Source organism: Euprymna scolopes, chromosome 26 (genome assembly GCF_053919585.1).
Source record: "Euprymna scolopes isolate OS-2025 chromosome 26, ASM5391958v1, whole genome shotgun sequence".
NCBI classification, from domain to species: domain Eukaryota; kingdom Metazoa; phylum Mollusca; class Cephalopoda; order Sepiida; family Sepiolidae; genus Euprymna; species Euprymna scolopes.
Window position 1 is genome coordinate 103,835,164 of NC_136507.1, and position 21,911 is coordinate 103,857,074.

The window sequence follows — 21,911 nt, forward strand, 5'->3', positions numbered from 1 at the left end:
GTTAAAGCACTAACAAGCGTATCCAGATAGATTAACTTCTCTTTCCTTTGGTAACTCTCCCTCAAAATACGTTGTTTATTGTTAAAACTAAAACTTTTCGAATTTCTAATTCACTTGGAAAATAGAACTTGTAGCGTTTCTGTTATTAGTAACGCATAGTCGATACATTCCTTCTTTTTTTTTTTTTTTTTTTTTTTTTTTTTTTTTTTTTTTTTTTTTTTTACCCCTCTCCCTCATTCTCAGATGCCCGTTTAAGGCGCTTTGGCTGTTTTTAATCATCACGGTGAGTTAGCATCATCATCCTTGTCTCTCGCCAACTTTCAGCAGCAACCATTCTTCCTACAATTTTGAAAAACAGATTCTTGGAGGCTCATAGTTTCCTGCTAGTTATCGCCCTTGTTTTTTTGTTTCGAAAACTCTCTTCGCATTTTTGTGTTCCTTTTCTAACCTATCAGTCGGGAGGGGTGGGGCAAGCTTTGGCGTACCTAGATTTTAAGGTTTGGTTCTATTAGGCTGATGCCCGACCATTGCTCGATCCTCTCGGGCATTACTTCTTCCTTCAGGACTGGTGGTGGAGGTTTTATTGTTGGTCGCCTGTGGCGTTCCTAGTGGGGATGCAGAAAGGTTGGCTATGTTTGTACCTTTTATGGGAATCTTTAAAAAAATTTAAATGTCGAACGGCTCTATTTACTCCCCCCTTTCTTTTGCTTCTTTATTCTAAGAGCGAAAATCGAAATATTGGATTTCAAGTAAAACCAATGGTATCTCTTTAATCTACATGTCGCAGTAATAAACATATGCAAAAATTACAAAAATAGATAGAAAATTAATTATTAATGAAAAGTTTTCAAAGACTATTAGCAAACTCATTTTTTCTGATTCTAACAATAACCCAAGCTTGATGGGTGACCCAACGTGTCGCATTATTTTTCTAGTCTGCTTTAGTTCCAGAATCTTCATATTATATTTACAACAGTGGACAAACATTTGAAGTTATCAAGAGTTTATAATTGCCAATCAATTTTTGATCGTTTTAAATGATTTTTTTTCCTCCCCTTAAAGTAAAGGGCATAGACAGGGTATCCATAAAGTTCGTGTAGACGTAAAAAAAAATGTTTAATTTTCTTCAGAGACGTGCAAAGAACTTTTTCAGGGCAGGTGCTAAAGTGAAAAAACAGTGTCTCTATGGGGCACAGGCTTATAATACATTCCTCTGAAAACGAGTAAAAGGACAGCTAAGTGTTATTGAATTCGTAAAATTTGCAATTTTTAGATAAGTAAAAAAAAAATTTTTTTTTTTTGTTTTAGAAACTAATTTGATCCATGGTAGAAAAACTAAAACTATCTTTTGATTAATGAGATTTTTTTTTTTTTTTATAGGTACATATGAAAACAATTGTATGCAACCAAACATAGTTCATTAAAATAACCGATATGATTTCAGGCATTACCGTAAATAAGTAGAAAAACAAAAAGGTTTATGTGACCTGTAAAATCGCGTTAGCATTGTATTGCTAATGATGGATGGATATGTTTTTTTTTTTTTTTTTTTTTTGTTTTTTTTTTTTTTTTTTTTTGTTTTTTTTTTTTTTACAAAGGCATCACCACATTATCAAGGCCCAGAGGCCACTCAAGGATAAGGGTTAAAGAGTGTACAGTAGAAATTGGTCAATATAGTAATCATTAGTAATGAAAATTTGGTAAATTTAATAACTTATATGGAACGGCTCATCAAGAACTTATTTACTTTAGACTTGAACACAACCATATTGTAGTCAGCCGGAAAGCAGGAAAACGGAAGACAATTCCACAGACGTGCAGTTCTAAGAAAGAAGCTTTGTTCATGGAATCTACGTTTAGGTTTAGGCACAGATAAAGAGTGGGGGAAATTATTGATAGTGTTTATGTTAAAACTGAAATGTGAATAAAACATTTAAAAAAATTTTTTTTTTTTTTTTTTAGATTATTTCAAATACAAACAAGTGAAGCATACATGGTCCCCATGAGTGCACAGTGAACAAGGCATAAAAAATGACGTTCAGTATTTGCCCCCCCCCGACCACTCCCCCATTTAGCCCCCAAAGTCCCCAAGGGACATCAAATCCTGATAAAAATGAACAAACGGTGCAGTTTTAGGTCTTAACATATGTAAATTTGAGTTCTGCACCATGCAAAAAAAAAAAATGACTAAGTCCATCATTTGCACCCCCCCCCCCTCTATTTAGCCCCAAAAGTCCCCCAAGGCCTTAACATGTTTAAATTTGAGTTCAGCACTATGCAAAACTGCTGAATAAACATACACAGAAAATTTTCGACAAATATGGTCCAAAAAATGAAGTTTTTATTAGCCCTAAAAGAGTCCCTGGGGCACACCCAAGAGTTATCGCAAAGTATAGGCAAACAAAAGTTATAGAGAAATCGGTTAGTTACAACTTTTCAGAAAGTTTTATAAAAATCCAAGGCGTCAATTTTAGCCATTTTTAACCTGAAAGGCACCCCTAGGGGGGGCAAGCAGAGTTTTCCCATAAAATCCGTTCTGTTACTTTTTTTACTCGTACCATGTTTAATGTTTGTGCAAAATTTCAAATAATTCCAAAGCGTAATTATTAAAAGTGCGGATGGACAAACAGACAAGGGTGAATTTACAAGTGCACCCTCCTTTTGTCGGGAGACTAATAAAGTTATAAATTTTTAAGGTGCACACAGACTTTATGGACGCCCTGTATGTGTATCGTGTGATCTCTACTTATATATATTGTGTCTAGGAGTGTTACGTTTTGTATTGGAATGGCTTTGATAAGTATCCAATCAATAGCCAAAAAAATCCAATTGGAAAAGGAACAGTCTCATTTTAACGAATTTGACTTATATAGCTTAACATCACGAGTGCATTTGAGCAGTTTTATTACCACACAAGCAGAAGAGCCTGGTGTATAAAATCAACAGTAGGTTCGTTGGTAAAACAAGGGCACGTTTGAAATGAATGTTTTTGTTTAGAGGCCAATTGAACAATAATATATGATTACTGCATTTTAAACTTTAATCTAAGCCATTATATAAAATGATTTTATAAAATCAACAGTAGGTTCTCTACAGTGCAATGTGGATTGTCACTTTGGGGAAGCATGCTAAGTTTCCTCCTGGTGCATTACAATGGATCTCTGAATAGAGTAGGAAATCAATCAGTTTGATTGAAAAATGGTCAACTTCACAGATTTCAATTCCAACAAAAATATTGAAAGTGTGGAACATTCATTAATCCTTATTTAATCCCGGGCAATATCTGATCTCCCTACTAGTAATGTATAGAAGTGAAACCTGGCCTGTAAGGGTTGAAGATATGTGTTGCATGGAGAGAAATGCTATGATAATTATACAATGTCTAATGCAAATCTTAAAAATGGCTTACATTTGATGACTCCAGAAGATTTAATCTGAACAACAAAGGTAGATTTGTGTAGAACAGTAGACTTCGTTGGTTTGGTTACATTGAAAGAATGGATCAGAGTTCTTGGGTTGGATGTAGAATGGTTGATGGTCAAGTTAAACATAAGATATGATAAGAATGGATTTTAGAAAGGGATAAAGACCTGGCCAGAGATAGGTTAGTTTGTGGCAATGATAAACGAAGGCATTTCTTTCCTATCACAGAACAGCCCTTGTGAGATGGTTGGGTTATACGATGACCAAGCAGACTTCTTGGCATAGTCATTTCAACCCGACTCTTTTGGATTTCCGAAAGTCACAGAGAGCTTCCAGCCAGCAATGGAGAAAGACTTCACTCTCATTTTGGTCAATTTGACCCCCGAGCAAGGCGATTTTCCATCGGGAGATATACAGCTTGAAAATGGTTAGCAATTTTTTTTTTTTTCTTTTTTTACAAAAAAATATTATAGGAGTTGGTCTTATGTTGCATAGGGATGGGGTCTTTTTAAGATGACGGGTACATATATACGATAGATGATGAGGGAGAAAAGACATACGTATTACAGTTCTGTTTCACGGAGAGGACAGTCATTACTTATGATAGAGAGGGGGACACTTTACTTAAGATGGGTTATACAAAGTCCATTAATAACGATGATTTCACATTACCTTCAATTTGGTAGAATGATGACACGAAGACGGCAGTTACAAAAATATGAGATGTTCTTTTATTCCATTTGACCGGTCGAAATGATGATGACATCCAGGAATTCAAAGTCGACTACGTGATTAAAGGTTTTCCCTTCGCTTCTAAAGGGACCCTCCTCTGACTGCCTTTGCTGATTGCTCTCTCTCTCTGTCTCTCTCTCTCTCTCTCTACCTGACTGCCCTGACTCCTTCTTTGACTGAACTAGCTCCTATATTGAGAATTCATTTCTGCCATGACGTCATACATGTGTCTGACCCACGAGGCCTAAACATGCGTGGTTCAGCATACGTTTCCAAACCATTTCTGCAGACAAAGAATTCTCACTCCTATTTCTTCCTAGCCTATTTTTCAATATATTTAAATTGCATTGTTCATTATTCTCGAGCTGACCTTATTTTAATTCAGTTTTCATAAAAAGAACTGAACAATCAAAATTCTTTTTACAACAACATATCTAAACTATTTTATGTGAAACTGAACAATGCGAAATTCCATTTCTAAACCTTGCTTACAAAGTTCGAATCTCGGTCTATCCTAATCTCGTTTTCACTTATCTGTTTTTCTTACAAGAAAAGGGAACCTTTCTTGTAACACTTATAGTCTGAGAACATTGGCTTCTATAAGTTTGGAAGGTAATTTAGTAAAAGTTGTCCAACGCATATCATGTAAAACTGACGTTAAATCAAATATAGTGTGAAAAGCTCAGCAATTTTCCACTATAGGACAAATCGACGAATATTTACCAAAGTTAACTTATTTTCTTTTAGCAGGTTAGGGTTTCTTTGCATTTGAAACGAGTTTGAACTATTTATTTTATTCCTTTTTTGTATTTTTTATTTTGAATTGTTTTGGAAAACACGTTAACATGCAAGCATTTTCTTTTTTAACTGAAATATTTCTTATTAATTTTAGATGAAACCATCCTTCAGAGAATGAAAGAGTTCTTTTTGTTTGTTTGTTTTTTGTTTTCTTGTTTTCTTTTCCTCACAAATAGATATAAATAAAAAAGGTATCCATCCTTAGGTTTAGTTGGATGCTGCGAAAGCTCACTGAAGAGTCCCAACAGAATCGTGTGCGTCAACAGGAAAAAAAAAACCCAAAAGAACTAAAGAACTATTTCCTTTTCTAAAGAAGGATGGTTTCATCTGAAATTAATAAAACATATTTCAATTAAAAAAAAAAAATGCTTACAGCTTAACATTTTCCCAAACAGTTTATTTGGTTATTCAATTTTTTTTTTTAATTTTAAAGATGCTTATAAATTCTAAGTTTTATTTTCTGCAAAAATATGATTAATGCCCCTCCCCATCTATTTGCCAAATGAAAGCATGGTAATTGTCTTTAAAAGGCTCTCAAATTATCAAAGATACAAAATTATTCAGAGGCACATTTGTTACAGAGCTCAAATGATCTAAATTTTCTGTTCCTGGCTTGTACATTTTTAGTAGTCAAACATAAGACATGTCGACTGACTGACACAAGACGTACACTGAAACTATACTGTTCTTACATAAATGAAGATTGCTTTTCTCTGTAAAAATGCATAACATCCAACAACCAGAAGCGACCGTGTTCAGATTTCGATCAAAATTTTTTTTAAGGATTCTATTTTACTGGAATTCCTTGGAAAATGTAGATGAACTTTTTGCTTAGTTTTTTATGCATTTTTTTTTTCTGGAGCGATAATTATACATTTATAAGGAGATTTTTTTTTTTTTTTTTTTTTTTTTTTTGCTTTGAGTCAGCCTATTGTTTTGAAATGTGCAAAAGAAAAAAAAATGGAATTATACTTCTGAAACTTGATTAAATGCCATTTTTAACCTAAATATATTAAGCTTTGTTTTATAAGAAATATTGAGCATTCCCTCAGGTTGGATAGATATTTTTCTAAGCAACATGACATTCTATATAATGTATGCACACACGCATGTATACATTGATATTTTTGTATTAGGCGAATTGACTGAGGGAATGTGTGCAATTCATAGTGCAATAGGTCGAATTTCCACTTCCTCCAGAAACCATCTGTATTAATCAATCAATGTCTAATCGAATTGTCACCGTATTCTTTTACATCTAATATAATATATATATTATAGTACTTATATATGTATACTAGCAGATGTACCCGGTGTTAAATGGAACATTAAATTCTTTTAAAAAAAAATGTGAAGTAAAAAAAAAAAAAATAAATAAAACTGAAAGAAACTGAGGCTTGTGCATGCGAGTATTGTTTTTATTCTAAACTGTTCACTTGTAAGTAAAAAAAAAAAAAAAAAAATGATCGAAACCTAAAGACAGTGATTCAAGTACGATAACAATTAGACCAGCTTGCCACGAACTTTAAAAAGTGTTTTCAAGCACACTTATTAACATAAGGAAGCTGTCATGTGAACGATTCGCCCATGCGCAGTCGTGAAATAGTTGACAAGCAGATAAAAATCTGACCCCTCCCCCTCGTACCACTTTTTCAATTTTGACCCCTTAGCAGCCCTTTTTTCCGGGGATGAAAACCAATTAAAGTTTTCCATGTGTCTGAATACTTCATATACCAAATTTGAAATCTGTAGATCAAAAATTCGTTGAGTATATAGGTTGAGAGTTGTCCTCTCACACACACATTCTCACTTTGATATATACTAGCAGGCCACCTAGTGTTGCCTGATCGTAAAATATGCATAAATATGTTTTAATTAATGCAGATTTCTTAATTATTAGAAATAAAAATACCGTAGTTATTAAATGTTACGTTTAATTCTTAAAACGGAAAGAAACTGAAACGTGTGCATGCAAGCATTGTTTTCTCAGCAGTTCACTTCTTGTAAGTAAAAAAAAAAAAAAATAAAATAAAAAAATAAAAAAAAATATCTAGGCTGAGATTGAAACCAAAAACGTAAAATATTTTCAAACCTACTCCTTAACATAAGGAAGTACATATGTCATGAAACGGTTGACAAACAGAAAAAAATCCGATGACCCCTACCCCTCTCCCCGTACCAATTTTTCAATTTTGACCCTTTAGCAGCCCTTTTTCTCTGGATGAAAATGGATTAAAGTTTTCCACATATCTGAAAACCCTATATACCAAATTTCAAGTTTGTAGATCAAAATTTTGTTGAGTATACAGGTTGAGAGTTGTTCACACACACACACACACACACACACACATTCTCACTTTTACAGATTAGTTATATTTCAACTTTACCTATATTTGCTATAGGTGAGTTATTTTATTGTATATTTATACAATAAGTCATAATGATTTGACTATAAATTTTAATTATATATGATAGAGCGCTGGTAGTAGTAGTAGTAGTAGTAGTAGGAGGAGGAGGAGGTAACAGTTTCCACTTAACCTGAAACAGTGCTTTCCTATAAAGAATAGTTATCTAGGTTACTGTTTGTGTTGAAGAAAAATATGTAAACAAAGAAAAACATAACTATTATAATTTCTGTCAGTAGCAGCTGAGATTTCAGTTTCGAATTTCAATTTTTCGTATTTAATCTCCCTGAAGAATTATGATACAACGAAACGGCTATCTGTGGATGATTATATACTAACTCACTTTGCCTCTTTACTATGGCCCCGTCATTTACTTCATAGGCACTACTTTAAATTATTGAAACAAAATGCGTTTTACAGTTTCTTTGTGGCTTTCGTTTTATTTTCACCTTTTTATTTGTTCCCCGTCTTCCAACTTGCAAAGTGTTCCAACACCCATACGTTCACTTTTCTTGTACCAATACATAAAGTATTAAGGGAGGTAATTTTGTATATATGTGGCAGTGTAAAAAAACTTTTGAAGTGTTGGAAATTTAAAGTTAACATTCGATTTTGGCTACTTTGAGTTTGCATTCAAATGTTTTATTTGTCAAGGCCAAAAGCCACTCTAGGATCAAGGTTAATGAAGTGGAATGATTGTCAGATGAAAGAATTTTTTTTTTTTTTTTATAGAATGATGAATTGAATTAACTAAGTTTGCACAATTTTATGACAATTCATTGGTATTGGATTTGAAGGTGTTATAAACTGCAGAGAAGCAGTCCCATGGTGACGTGTTCCATAGACAGAAAGCACTTGATGAAAAGCTGTTCATGCAAATTCTGCTTGACACTAAGAACATGGAGGAAAGAAAGTTTTTTGGGATCCCCCCCTCCTCCCCTTACTAGGGTAGAAAAGAGCTTTTGTTGTGAATGCCTTGCAAAGAGGAACAAAGAATTGGAGCTCAGTCGAGCGCCTTCTGTGGAACTTAAGACACTAGCAACATCACCTCTCTGACAAAGGGACTGTAAAAAGCAGAAGATATCATTCCCACTAGATTTTGACACACTTTTTGGTGATTGTATTTACCAAGAAAGTGTAGCATAGTATTAAGAGAAAAAACCCTTTTTATTTAAAAAAACAAAAACAAAAAAAAACAGTGCTTATCTTAAAGGCATTATTTTGTCTGCATTTTTAAATTCTTTTATTTTCTTATAAAGCTCTATATGAAATAACCTATCTTGCATGCACAAATATTATCTTGCATCGGCCTTGTTTGGATTTTAAGAAGTTATCATGGCCTCTGTTCAGTCTTCAGAAACAATGGATACTCACTGTCCCAGTGGCTGTGCATGGAATTGTGAAGTAAGGGTTGCACAATCATCAACCACATCTCTCTTGAATTTACACTGCTTGGTTCTAGTAACAAAGAGAAATTCAAGACTACTCGAAACAATGCAGATATAAGCGGAGAGCACATACAGCACCTGGTATTCTTAAATGATCACCAATTATGGTATTTACCAGAGTCAACATCATGGCTTGAGGTTAATTGGGCACTTGTGCATTAGTTTAATTTATTTATTTATTTTTTTTTTTTTTTAGAACTCCTTAAAGGGGAAACAATTCAAGAAGACCCAATTTGAAAATGGTAGTTTAGCATAACTTTTAGTTAAAACAAAATAAAATATTAATTACAGAACATTTTAATTTTGTAAAAAAAAAAAAAAAAAAAAAAAAAAAAAAAAAAGTTATCCAATGACTATTCAAAACTATAAATTTTAATACATTTTCATATAATGAAAACTCTATTTCAAAATTTTCTTTTTTGCTACCTAGAATCTCTATAAACAGAACCTAATTACGGGGAGTTCTGTTTGTGGAACATATTACCATGAGACTTCTTTTCTGTGGATTACAGCATAAGCATCTTAAAGTCCAATATCAACAGATACTTGTCATAAACTGTTCCTATCTAAGAGCAGATGCAGTGCTCTTTAGCTTTCGTGGGCAATCGCATAGTGTCTTGATGAAAACTCTGGTCTCCCATCACTTAACTGGGTTTGTGATAGAAAGCGAATCATCCCTGTTAAAATTCTTACCTCATTTAAGGAAATAAGTTCCATGAAACCTGATCAGAGACGAGTTTGGCAATCAATTTTCAAAACAAGAAAAAAAAAGTAGTCCACCATATGCCTGCATGAAAAATGGGCTTTAAACCAAATATGAGTAATTTAATTTACCCACATTTACTCTGACCGGGCCACACACTTCATGGGAGAAGTCTATCAACAATTCTACAACCAGATGTCTTTTATGCAGGAGCTTCATTTCTCTTGGCATCTACAAAGCTAAGGAAACCTCGAGAATTAACATTGCACAATGAAGAACACCCTATATATATATATATATATATTCTGCGTTTCATCCAACTATAGGATTCATCAGGCTTATATATATATGAATGCCATGACCAACAGAGCCACTGATGTCTTCCCACATTATGCTATCACGGATCGTCACCCCAACATCAGTCTACCTACATTTCATAGAAATCAGAAGCAACCATCTGGGGGCTTTGGTGGGCAATTACATAGTGTCTTGATTAAAACTCTGGTCTTCCATCATCTAACTGGGTTTGTGTTAGAAAGAACATTATCCCTATTAAAATTCTTGCCTCAATTAAGGAAATAAGTTCCATGAAACGTAATCAGAGATAAATTTGTCAGTGAATTGTCAAAAAAAAGCCAAAAAGCCATTCAACATATGCCCCGCATGCAGAACCGGTATTAAACTAAATATTATGGGTGATTTAACTTGGTTAATTTCATTAATCATTTTGCTTTCATAACATTCATATTTCAAGTAACAATCGCCCCCACCTTGTTAACCCTTGTTCTTGGGTGGCTTTTAGCCTTGATAAGTGGTGACTCATTAGCAAAATATTTTAAAGAGCTGTACACCTGTTTTAATAGACATTTGGTCGTCACATCCAATCTTTGCGAGGCGGATGCTCATGAAAATGGTAGTTTCAGATGCTGAAACGAAAACGCTCTGCAAGCAGATCTGTTTATATCAGCCATTCCAAGATAGAATCTAGTTTTACTATTCGTCCTGGGAACTCCCACAGACTCGGTCATCACCATCTTGGATCACAGCCAGGATCCCTAACTTCATATAATCTCCTTCCCCACAAGCAATTATTTATGAAAATCTGACTTTCCTTGTTTTGCAAGGTCGTATTAATCTATGATCTCATCTAATTCCATATCTCCTCAAAACTATCCCAGTTTAATAATACAAAACCAGCATTAAAAATAAAATCTATGCATAAAATCTGTTGTTTGCTGGTCTTTTTCACTTGTTAGTTTTGAAAAAAAAAATTTTATCTTCATTTCTATTGCCTGGTGCTACCAGATCAGGCTCTCTGAAGATATTGGTTTCCTGATAAAGGCACCGTATATTTTTTTATTTCTGCAAAACTTGATCATGTTTTGCAAAGCCAAAAACAAGAATTGTGCCCTCCTCTCTCTCTTTGTCTTTATCCCCCACTTTCCTGTCTGAAGATACTGTCTCATAATGACAATCTCTGTTTTCCTTGAGCTTGGGAATAACCAAAAGTCACAGGGAACAAGGTCTGGACTGCAGCATCTGAATTGATCAGCTCTACCATATTCCTGCTGTCATGGTAACGTCTTTCTGATTTTCTCTGAGCATCCTTGGGAAAAACTTTGCACAAATTTTCCTAATCTTCAGTTCCTCGTGAATAATTGTGTGTACAGTTCCCACACTGACATCAAACTGTGCACTTATTGTCTCTATAAATTCTTTATTTGGCCAATCAACTCTGGTGTTCTGACTTCCTTACTCCTCCCATACCTCTCATTATTCCTCAGACTCCCTGCCTTCTTTGAATCTCTTATGCCACTTAAAAACTGATCAATGCATGCAAGATGGTCCAAAAGCAATCTGAAGTATTCCATACGTTTCTGTTGAATTTTTTCAAGTCTAAACAAAATTTCACTGCATATCGTTCATCTAAAGTTCCCTCATGACCAGATTGCGTTTTTGAAATTCACTGTGACAATCAATCTGGCTTTAGTAGAGTGTATTCCAATTCCTGCTGTAGCTGTTCATTTTAACCTGAAATCATAAAATTAGCCAGTCCTCTAAGATGTATAGCAATAAGATACTGTATTTTCAAGAGTCTATGATAATTTTAAATGCCTGTACAAAAAAAAGTCTGTAAACTTATTGAAGGCACCTCGTATAAGGCATTGGTAATTAGAAAAGTTTGATTTTTTTTTTTTTTTTTTTTTTTTTTTTTTTTTTTAATAAATTTCTGCAGAAACTATAAATGATCTCCCTAGTGAAACATTGCATTAAACGATGCAGCAGTCACAGATCAATGATTCCGATAAAATGGATTGGTTTTCTTCCTATGGTAATATTTGGACGTGGGTTGTTAGAATGCCATGAGAAAAATGTAATTTTGTAACTAGATTAAGTAAAGAGGAATTTTCTACTACTAAAATATAGTTAGGTATTTAAGCTAACGTGTTTAGGAAGTTATAGCAGAAAGTCTGTGGCAAACAAGCCAGTAATATTTTTTTTTCCTCTTGAATGTTGGATCGCATGGACATCATTTTGTGAACTCTTTCACTCGCCCCTATGGCAAGGGGGGGGCAAGAAGAGATCAATATGCAATCATCTGGATGAACCTCAGATGCAAACTTATGTATTTGAAAACAAATAATAAAAAAAAAATAAAGCTCAGAACAATTTTGCTATCGTTGACAAATAATAATCTAATAAGTTCGAGGTTACAGTGAAAACGTATATGGTCTCGCTCGAACAGCTACGATTACAAATTATCCATTAAAACATCCTACTTCTTAAGTCTTTCACTTTGCAGTTTGTCAATTCTTTAAAAATTATTTAGAAAAATTCACCTGATTATTTTAGCAATTTTACAATTCTAACTCTTTCTGAGTATTCAGATTCTGCAACCCTGTTTTTTTAAGGAGTCACCACTTATCAAGGCCCGGGGGCCACTTGAGGATAAGGGTTAATAAGCGTACAGTGGTCAATGGGACAATGTCGTAATAATTGTTAGTAGTGGAAATTTGGTAAATTGGATTACTTAAGGGGAACGGCTCATCAAGAACTTGTTTACGTTAGACTTGAAGACGAGCATATCATAGTCGGCTGGAAAGCAGGCAAAAGGAAGAGAGTATGAGTGTATCTGCATCAAAACACAATCCAACTATACACAAATAGTTTTGTGTTTGGTTGAATAAGGTTTCAGACGTTTACATTATTCGTTCAACACGGAGTCACAAAGTGAAAAGCCAAGATAGTTGCATTTATGATATTCTAAATCTGAATGGACGCATCTAAGTTCTAAATCTGAATGGACGCATCTAAGTTCTAAATCTGAATGGACGCATCTAAGTTCTAAATCTGAATGGACGCATCTAAGTTCTAAATCTGAATGGACGCATCTAAGTTCTAAATCTGAATGGACGCATCTAAGTTCTAAATCTGAATGGACGCATCTAAGTTCTAAATTCTCATGTTGAAAAGAATGATTTGGTTGAACATTTGAAAAATGACCAAATAAAGAAGGCATACAAGATAATTTTTTTGAAAACTAATAAAAGAAACGTCTTTACGAAACTGCTTTTTAACTAAATGACCAACTATCCTATTTTTATTGAATTAGCAGGGGTACCCGGCGTTGCCCGGGTGTGAAGAGATGTGTGGAGTGGGAGGAGGGGTTAAAATAACAGTAGGCAAACCGGGTGGAAAGATGGGTAGAAAAAAAAAGTGGTAGTTGCCGGGGGGGTAGGGGATCAAAACAACAATGGGCAGCCAGGGTGAAGAGATATGTTTTAGAAGAAAAAAAAAAAAAAGTGGTAGTAGGCAGGCTCAAACCCGTGATGCGAAAGCAGAAAAGAAAGTGAAAAAAAATCTGATGTCTTACCAATGCGCCATGATGCAACCGGAAGTTTGGAACGTTGCAATTAAGTGAAGTCAATCCAACCGATACAATGACTTGCAAAAATGGCTTGCAAAAAATCGACCCCTCCTTGTACAAAACTGATCAGTTTAGGGTGAAGGAATTAATGTTTTTGGCAAATTATTTGATATTTGTCGTCCAGGACGTCTAGTTTCAAAATGATACTGTCAGAAGTTTTTGCGAGATACATACATACATTTAAACAGACAGGTGAGATGTCTATTATAAATGAAAATATAATCAGTTATGTTTAACAATGTTTGCTTAAATTTGAATTTGAGTTAAAGGTGACTAGTCTGATGTTCGAATCGTGCAACTAGTTGCATATCTGTAACCCAATAGGGAGTGGTTATATACGCTAAGTCCTGGTGGAAGCACTTAACTTCGTCTAGGGCTGGACCCCCTCCAGAATGTAACCAGACACTCGGTGGTCAGTGGAATTTACCACTCTAATGCTCTGAGTGCACAAAATATGCAACTACCTTAAGTTCATGTGGCAACCACTTTAACATGTTAGCTGGTCTGTAACCCTACCAAACGGGTTTCTCATCTAGCCGTTTGATGTCAGATGATGTAGTTGAATTCTTCCTTCTTAGATATGTCAGTGTTTATTGTATGTTGCTTCTCTCCACTGCAGCAAAAGTGTTGGATATCAGGACAGGCCTGGAAACGACAGATTCATCTTCCAATCACCAGGCAATCAATGATGACCAAAACATCGGAGATCATTTTCTCATCAAAAAATTATTTGCATAAAATAATTCAATATATAGTTTATACAAGAAAGATAAGTTGGGGCTTCTCCGGACTTGAGCAGAACAAATTGGACTTTTAACTGAATAAAAATTTTTTTTCAAATAGTTTCATCCACTAAATCTAAAAGCTAGTTATCTAGATCCTTAAAAAAAAGAAAAGAATTGTATGTTTCAGCCGGCCAGAGATGAGACCTGTACCTTCTAGTCGGTCAGAAAGAAAAAGATTTATGAAGTCAGCTATCTTTCCTTTCATCTTTTTTGAGATCACCATTTTCTTCTTTTACCTATTTTCCCCCTATTTCTTCTGAAATCTTTCTTTATGATCCCATCTCTGAAAACTGTTCCCCCCCCCGTCTTTTTATTTCTTTCCTTCAGAAATTGGTTATCTGCTATTTTTTATTTTTACAATCATTTTCTAGCATCATTTAAATTATTTCTTATGTCAACTGTCTGGGAGGTCTCCTATTAATGTGTGGCTACAACTTCTTTATCAAATCTGAGTTTGGAAAAGTAAACCTGCTATTTTTCGAGTTTCAATTTTGTTGCTTGTATTTGTTATTCATGGCTTCATTATCAACAAAAAACTTTTAGTTTAGCAAATATTAAAACAAACAGTCAGCAGTTGATAATCTTTTTTATCAATGCCAATTAGATTTGTTTAACAATTGTCATTTCTACTTATCATTTGAGATACCGTATATATTTGTGTATAAGTCTACTGCAGATTCTAGCTAAGTTAAATGGTCCGGCTCATGGCTCTTTCTTGCACAGATAATTTTTTTTTTTTTCGTAAGACATTTTTTCTCTGCATCCACGAGCGATTTATGCAAGTGTGGTCTACTCAATTTTCATGTACAGAACCAACCTGCTGCATGCAACGAACGCAAATGTTGCTGATCAGACATTCTGATCACTGACATGCTGTAGATTCCAGGTGCAGTTACATAATTTATGTCACGTACCATGATAACATAAACACATACATTGCACAAGCCGTAATATACCGTAATAATGTGAACGCATGCATTAAGTGCCATTAAATGGTTTCGTTAAATAGTTGTCATTAAATTGTTAAAACTTGTTGAACTACATATCGTAAATACATTTCCTAACCTACTAAAAAACGTCATATCATCACGGAATACATCATATCAGACTTAGGCCTATAGCCACGTCTAGAGAGTGAACATTGCAAGAGCTATTCCAAATATTATTAAACCTCCCACTGAAAAAACGTGCATTTGCTTACATGCTGGCAAACACACTGCAGTGGGGTTCGGAAGGAGTGCGATTAATTACTGGGATTACTAGTGTATACACAGTGCACAAACAAAATTACATTTTCTATGTTATGATCAAGCACAGTCGCTCTTTAACAAAATTTCCAAAAATATTACCTATGTATAAGTCGACCCATCCCCCCAAAAAAATAAACTTAAAATCGTCTCCAAAATTCGACTTATACATAAGTATATATGGTATTCCTTTTTTTAATATCTCCAAAAAGAAAATCTTATTCCTTGGGATATCTAGGACAGTGTTAACCTATAATATAACCATACTTGACTTATAGTTTGCTTAGCATCGCTAGAAATAGTGTTGCATGTCCAGCCACGCTGATGATTCTGGAAAAATGAAGCCTATGTATGTGTATATCAAAATGTTTATTAAAATATTTAAAAACATTTATTTTTCCCCAAATCCATTTTTTTTTTTTTTTTTTTTTCATTATCAACAGAAAACCTTTAGTTTTGCAAATACTGAAACAGATGGCCGGAAGTTGACAACCTTTAGGAAGTTGACATGCACGGGTACACAAAACCTCTTATAAAATATTAATTTGAAGCACAAAAACACAGAATAATTAACCGATATCTCTTTTTAAAACAAAACAACGAAAGGGTTTATTTCGTAAGAAGTGGGACTGTGCCCGAGGTGAAAGGAAGAAAAGAGAAAATAGTGTTCTAGAATGTTGCCATGTCGGAAGGCAGGAACTCTAAAGTAGTAGAAACGTGCATCTGTGTGTATGGAGAGGCACAAAAGATGAGACGGTGTTGTAGAAGATGAATTTATTTATGTAACATATTGATGTCCAGTTGCGATGCTGGATTATTTGTATTCTGTCTTAGTCCAACCTCAGGCCCGAAAGCCGGATGAGTTTCTGGTGAGTCCGAAGAGAGAAGTTGAGGACAGGTCTGTTCCACATGGAATTCTTGTCAGTCCAAATTCCGTGGAAAAAAGAAAAGAGTGTTGTCAGTTTAACCTTTTATAAACTTGGTCACGTGACTGACAGCTGGCTTCTGATTGAACAAAACAGAGAGGAAGTATATTAAAAATCTCAAGTCACGAGAATTCGCTCCTGCTGATGTTCCTTGCAATCATATCTGCTACAAACCTCTCTCACCTATACCGGTTGGAACCGTTTAACAGTTGTCATTTCTCTTTATCAATTGAGATATTCATTTTTCTAATATCTCCAAAAAGAAAATATCTTCTTCCTTGGGCCCTCTGGGAGTTTTGACAGTGTTAACCTATAACATGACTACACTTGACTCCCCGGTGTTTGCTTAGCAAGGAAATATAGCGTCGCTCGGTACTAGAAATAGTGTTACATATCTACCCACGCTGATGATTCTGGAAAAATGAAGCCTATGTATGTGTGTATCAAATGTTTATTAAAATAATCACATACTAGCAGGACTTGTGGAAATTCCACAGGATGATATTTATATTTAATAAAATGTTTTGCTAAAGCTGATATTTTTATGGATAGTATAAGAAATTGGTTTGGGGGCAGAAAAAAAACAATATGCAGCAAATATGAGCTTTCATTTCCATGAAAATGGTGTCGATTATATTTTAAATATAGAACTGACACAAATGAGATAAATTAATCAATACTAATAAATACTAAAAGTAAAATTGTGCTACATAGTTCAATATAAATAAAACCACATTGTACGAGGCAATCTTTTATTTACTCCTTCAATTCAACACCTCTTGGCAAACAATGTTTTTATTTTTTATTTTTTTTATATTATTTTTATTTTATTTTTATTTATATTATTATTATTATTTTATTTTTTTTTTTTTTTTAGAATGTTCCATTTTTTTTTATGTAACTTTTTTTTTTTTTTTTTTAGCAGTTTCGCTTTCAAAAATTGTATTTGACTTTTTCAAAGCGTAATGTACTGACTAAGGAAGGCATATCGATAATATATGGGTGAGTTGCTTCATTTACATTCACGTGCAGACGTTTTGACCTTCACTGCGTCTTCAGAGCTAATTTCTTATTCATCTGATGCCATAAACACATGCAATTTATTCCCGACCATGTCGTGCATAACACTGATTTTTTTTTTTTTTCTTTGACGTTTCTGAATTTTTGAGATGATTGGTTATTCATATCATTTGGATTCATCGGACTACTGTTCGATGAATCTAAACAATATTTTCTTGTTGTTCTTGATGCTCGTCTTTGCATAACTAATACTGTTATTTAATAAATGCTTATTCCAAAAGGGAAAGGATGATAGAAAATTACAAAGAAAAAAGAATAAAACTTGTGAATTTTCTATCTTTCCAGTCCTGTAGGTCAAGGGTTTCCCAAAGTGAGCTCCACAGGTGCTCCGTGTGTGAAGCTGAGGGGCTCCGGAAGCCCTTTCTTAAAGAGGATCAAATGTTTTATACAGAAAAATTAAATGGTTGCAGACCTTTAATTTTTTATCTTTTTACTGGAAAAAGATGTGATGCATAACTACAGATGTAAAGAGTTTCAGGATGGTTCATGAAAAAGAAAATTTAAAAAAATAAATTAACAAAAAATGCAACCATTTTTGATTGGAAAAAAAAAAAAAAAAATGGTTTTAAACATTATCATTAGTTAGTGTTAAAATTTGAAATGTTTTCCATATTTATTTTAGAAACTAATCTTATTAGTGCTCCGTAAAAAAACCTTTGCCCTGCTCATGGGTTCCATAGTTTCCCAAAGTTTGGGAAACCCTGCTATAAATATTTAATTCACTATTGTAAACACTAGTGTTGCTCAAATAAGACGTTCTTCACAATGTATGTGTATTAGTTGGCATGTGTCCATCCAGGCAAGGCGCCAGGTCTCGCATGTTTGGTTGAGTTCCTTCAGTGGAAGAATAATGCAGACATATTTATTAAAAATATATTGAGGTATATGTTTTTTTTTTTTTTTTTTTTATATACAATTGGCCACATTTGTCCTACATTTCAATGTCAGACATTTGTCATAAAAGCGTTCTCAAAGTCATCAAATTTTGTTCATTCCGTTCATCTTCAATCCACCCATAATATTCGTCATTCAACTGGTGATCTATTCATCTCTTTAACCCTTATCCTCGAGTGGCTTTTAGTGATAAGTAAATTACTCGATAGTAAATAAATGATAAAAAATCGAAATGTTAAATGCCAGAAAGCTTTCTACTCTTTCTAGTTTCTTCCCTTGAACAGCTAGATTTTGGAATTCCCTTCCTGCTACCTGCTTCCCTGACTATTGATATACAGAAGTTCACATGTAACATAAACCAACATTTTAATCTTTAAGTATAGTCCTAATTAGTAGCCCCTTATGTCAAAGTGGTGATATGCCTTGTTTGGCGTGAAGACGAGTCAAAAAAAAAAGGGTTTGTATTACTGTACACATAGATTCGAAAAAGTTGTAAAAAAAAAACAGTGTTTACCGATGTATTGGAAAATTCAAGATGGCGGCCGATTCTCTCTTTAACACGGTAAGTTCGGGAAAAGGTGTAATAAATAATAAACTAGACAAAATACTATTAAAAACCACCGAATATATGTCAAGTTATGTCACGGTAACATATATTGAGCGAATTTCTAACAGTATTTTGTCTAGTTTATTATTTATTACACCTTTTTCCAAACTTACTGTGTTAAAGAGAGAATCGGCCGCCATCTAGAATTTTCCAATACATCGCTAAACACTGTATGGTTTTCGAGCTGAATAAACATGTTAAATTGAATAAAAACACGAAAATTATATCCAGTTTGGTAGAAAAGTAACTTATCTTGCCTTTGATAACATTTATTTGTTATATATTTGTTTTTTGGCAACTTTTTCGAATCTGTGTACAGTAATACAAACCCCCCAAAAATATATCATATTTTCAGTAATTTTATAGAATCACTCCTGTCCCCAATTGGGTGGGGGTTTTGGAGGAGTGACTCAGACCTAGGATTAGGTTTGAGGATTTGTAGGAGGATGGATGTTGCCATTGGACTTAATCATTCATACAAGTACTTGTAAGATGAACACAATTATGCAACACTGAGGTGATGTTGTGACTGAGGTCGTTGAGTGCTGGAGAGGTAGGAAAATAGCAAAAGATGAATGGCAAAAGAAATGGAAGTAGGTTTAACGAGTAATAAAAGAACTTATCGATTGACAATGGATAGGAATTTGTTTTTAACGCAGACAAAGAAATAAGAGTAAGGTTTAAATTAGCGTGTAACAAATGGAATGGCGATAGCAAAAGGATCAAACAATAGGAACGACACTTGGAGGGGTGTGTCAGTCAGATGTTTAATCAGTTGAGGCTTGAACGTCATTGAAGACAGATTATGGTTTGAATCTAGAGCCCTTGAACAGAGATGAATTAATCAACTAACCAACGGAGATGGCCCCAACAGTAGCTATAAATGTGGACCTCAGTGTGTAGAGAGCAGTTTCACATTCTATGATGTATTCAACTGGAAAGATTCCAATCGATGTAGATGTAGAACCACTGGCGTCTGTTTGTCTTGTATTTATTTTATTTTTCTGCTTGTGGATCCGTGTGCATCCTTCTTCACAATTGCCAATAAGAATATGACAATACGGCCATAAGATGAACGGAAAATCTACGCCACACACAATGTCTGGGGTTGACAGTCTGTCGGTGGGGCCACGTGGGATCACAATGTGACAGTGGCTGGAATTTTATAATGCGGGACTTATTGGATTAGAAATTCTTTTTGCATTCTGTCCAAAAGGAAATGGCTAGTGCACTGGCCCAGATGTGGCACCAATATAAATACTGCGAGGTGTGATAAGCTTCTGGTAGAGGACGTTGACCTCCTGACATTTCTCCATTTTTTTTTTTTCTTTTCTCTTAGGATAGAGCATTCCAACCATCATTTTTAAGTGCAATTTTTGTATTTTCTCCAAATTTTCTTAGCGTTTGGCATTTTGTTCTAGCTGGGGGTAGGGCATCGTGCCAGATGCCAGAAATTCACCTGCTGTTTCCTACATTCCAATCGAGAGATCTTTTAAAGATTCTAACTTTATAAGTGAAATTATTTGTATTGCACTTGGTTCACTAGGTATATTCACCAGGTAGTTTTTTTTTTGTTTTTTTTTCATGAGTCCGATTTCTCCTAAAATTACTGGAATGATGGAGATCTTAAAAGTTCAATTTCTTTTTGTGTTGTACATAGGGCCTTGATATTTTATCTTTTCCTTCTCGGTTCTGTCTAACCCAACATCATTGGCGAAACTACCTTCTAATAAGGTTGCTTCTTGTCACATATCACTGTCGGGTTCAATAGGTTCATTTTCTAGGTACGTAGCTGTGAGAATTGGATCGTCATAGTGGATCGTGTATTACTTATACCAGAAAGAACGGTCGGAAATCTGCTCCCAGGATTTGCTGTTACATTCAATATTCAACGTTTTACAGATGGTCCAGTAGAGATGTTGACACCTTTCATTGTTTCGCATTGTATAGTGGTCGTGCCCCAGCAGAACCTTACAGGTGCATGTCACATGGCTCATTCTTGGTTAAAATTTTTCTCTTTTGCTTTAAATTTTTCATGTATAAAAACTTTTCATCAGAGACGTTGGGTGTTTCTGGTAGTTCCACTTTTGGTTAGTAATCTGTTAGCACACTTGTTGTCGTGTTTCTTTGGTCTAATGAAACGGTGTGTTTGAACACCTTTTAATCAGAACTTGATCATGTGGTATGCTAAGAAGTATAATAAAATGAGCAGGTCCTTAGAAGGTATTTATTTCTCTCCCACGGTGGGGAATTTGACACTAGGGTCAGAAAATGGGATTGAAAAGTCGGCGTCCTCCCCCCCCCCCGCCTCTCCCAAAGAGGAGCAATTTGATCTGCAAAAGATGCCTGGCCAACCCTGTTGGCATCCTCTACCTGGGGCGCCTCGGGCGATTAGGAATAAAGTAATCCTTTCTCAAAGAGAGAAAGCAAAGCCTGGGAGGGTCAACCTCCTAGAACTGTAGAGAACCTGCAATATGCTGCAATTAACAGGGAAATGTTGGATTTTGGTGCCAAGAAAAAAAAAATCCCTGGCAAAACTGGGCAAGTTCCAAGAAGCACATTTTTTATTTTTTTAATTGGAAAATTCGGTAAGAGCTGTTGAAAATTTTATAAAACCTATAGACATATTTTTTTTTTTTTTGGGGGGGGGGGTCACCACTTATCAAGGCCTGAAGGCCACTCAAGGATAAGGGTTAATGAATGTAAGGCGATAGTGTAGTAATTGTTGTGTAAATTGGATAGAACTTGATTATTTATGGGGACGACTCAACAAGAACTTGTTTACATTGGATTTGAAAGCTACTATGTTGTATTCAACTGGGAAGCATGCCAGCGGAGCAGTTCCATAGATGGGCAGTTCTGGGGGAAAAATTGCATTTAGATTTAGGCATAGATATCGAGTGGTGGAAATTTGTATATAGTGGTTGTAGTTAGT

General features: G+C 34.6%; 1 protein-coding gene across 5 annotated transcripts in view; it reads left to right on the top strand.

The window, feature by feature from the left end:
* Window positions 1–21,911, top strand: part of LOC145248326 (uncharacterized) — a 185,198-nt gene that overhangs the window by 15,219 nt on the left and 148,068 nt on the right. Inside the window, exon 1 of one of the 5 annotated variants that reach the window (XM_080110235.1) lies at window positions 481–624. The exons of 3 other annotated variants lie outside the window; for them this stretch is intronic. The gene's annotated coding sequence lies outside the window, so the exon portion shown is untranslated. Of the gene's footprint in view, window positions 1–480; window positions 625–17,338; window positions 17,398–21,911 lie in introns of those variants that run through there. One more of the 5 variants, XM_080110236.1, reaches the window with a different exon arrangement.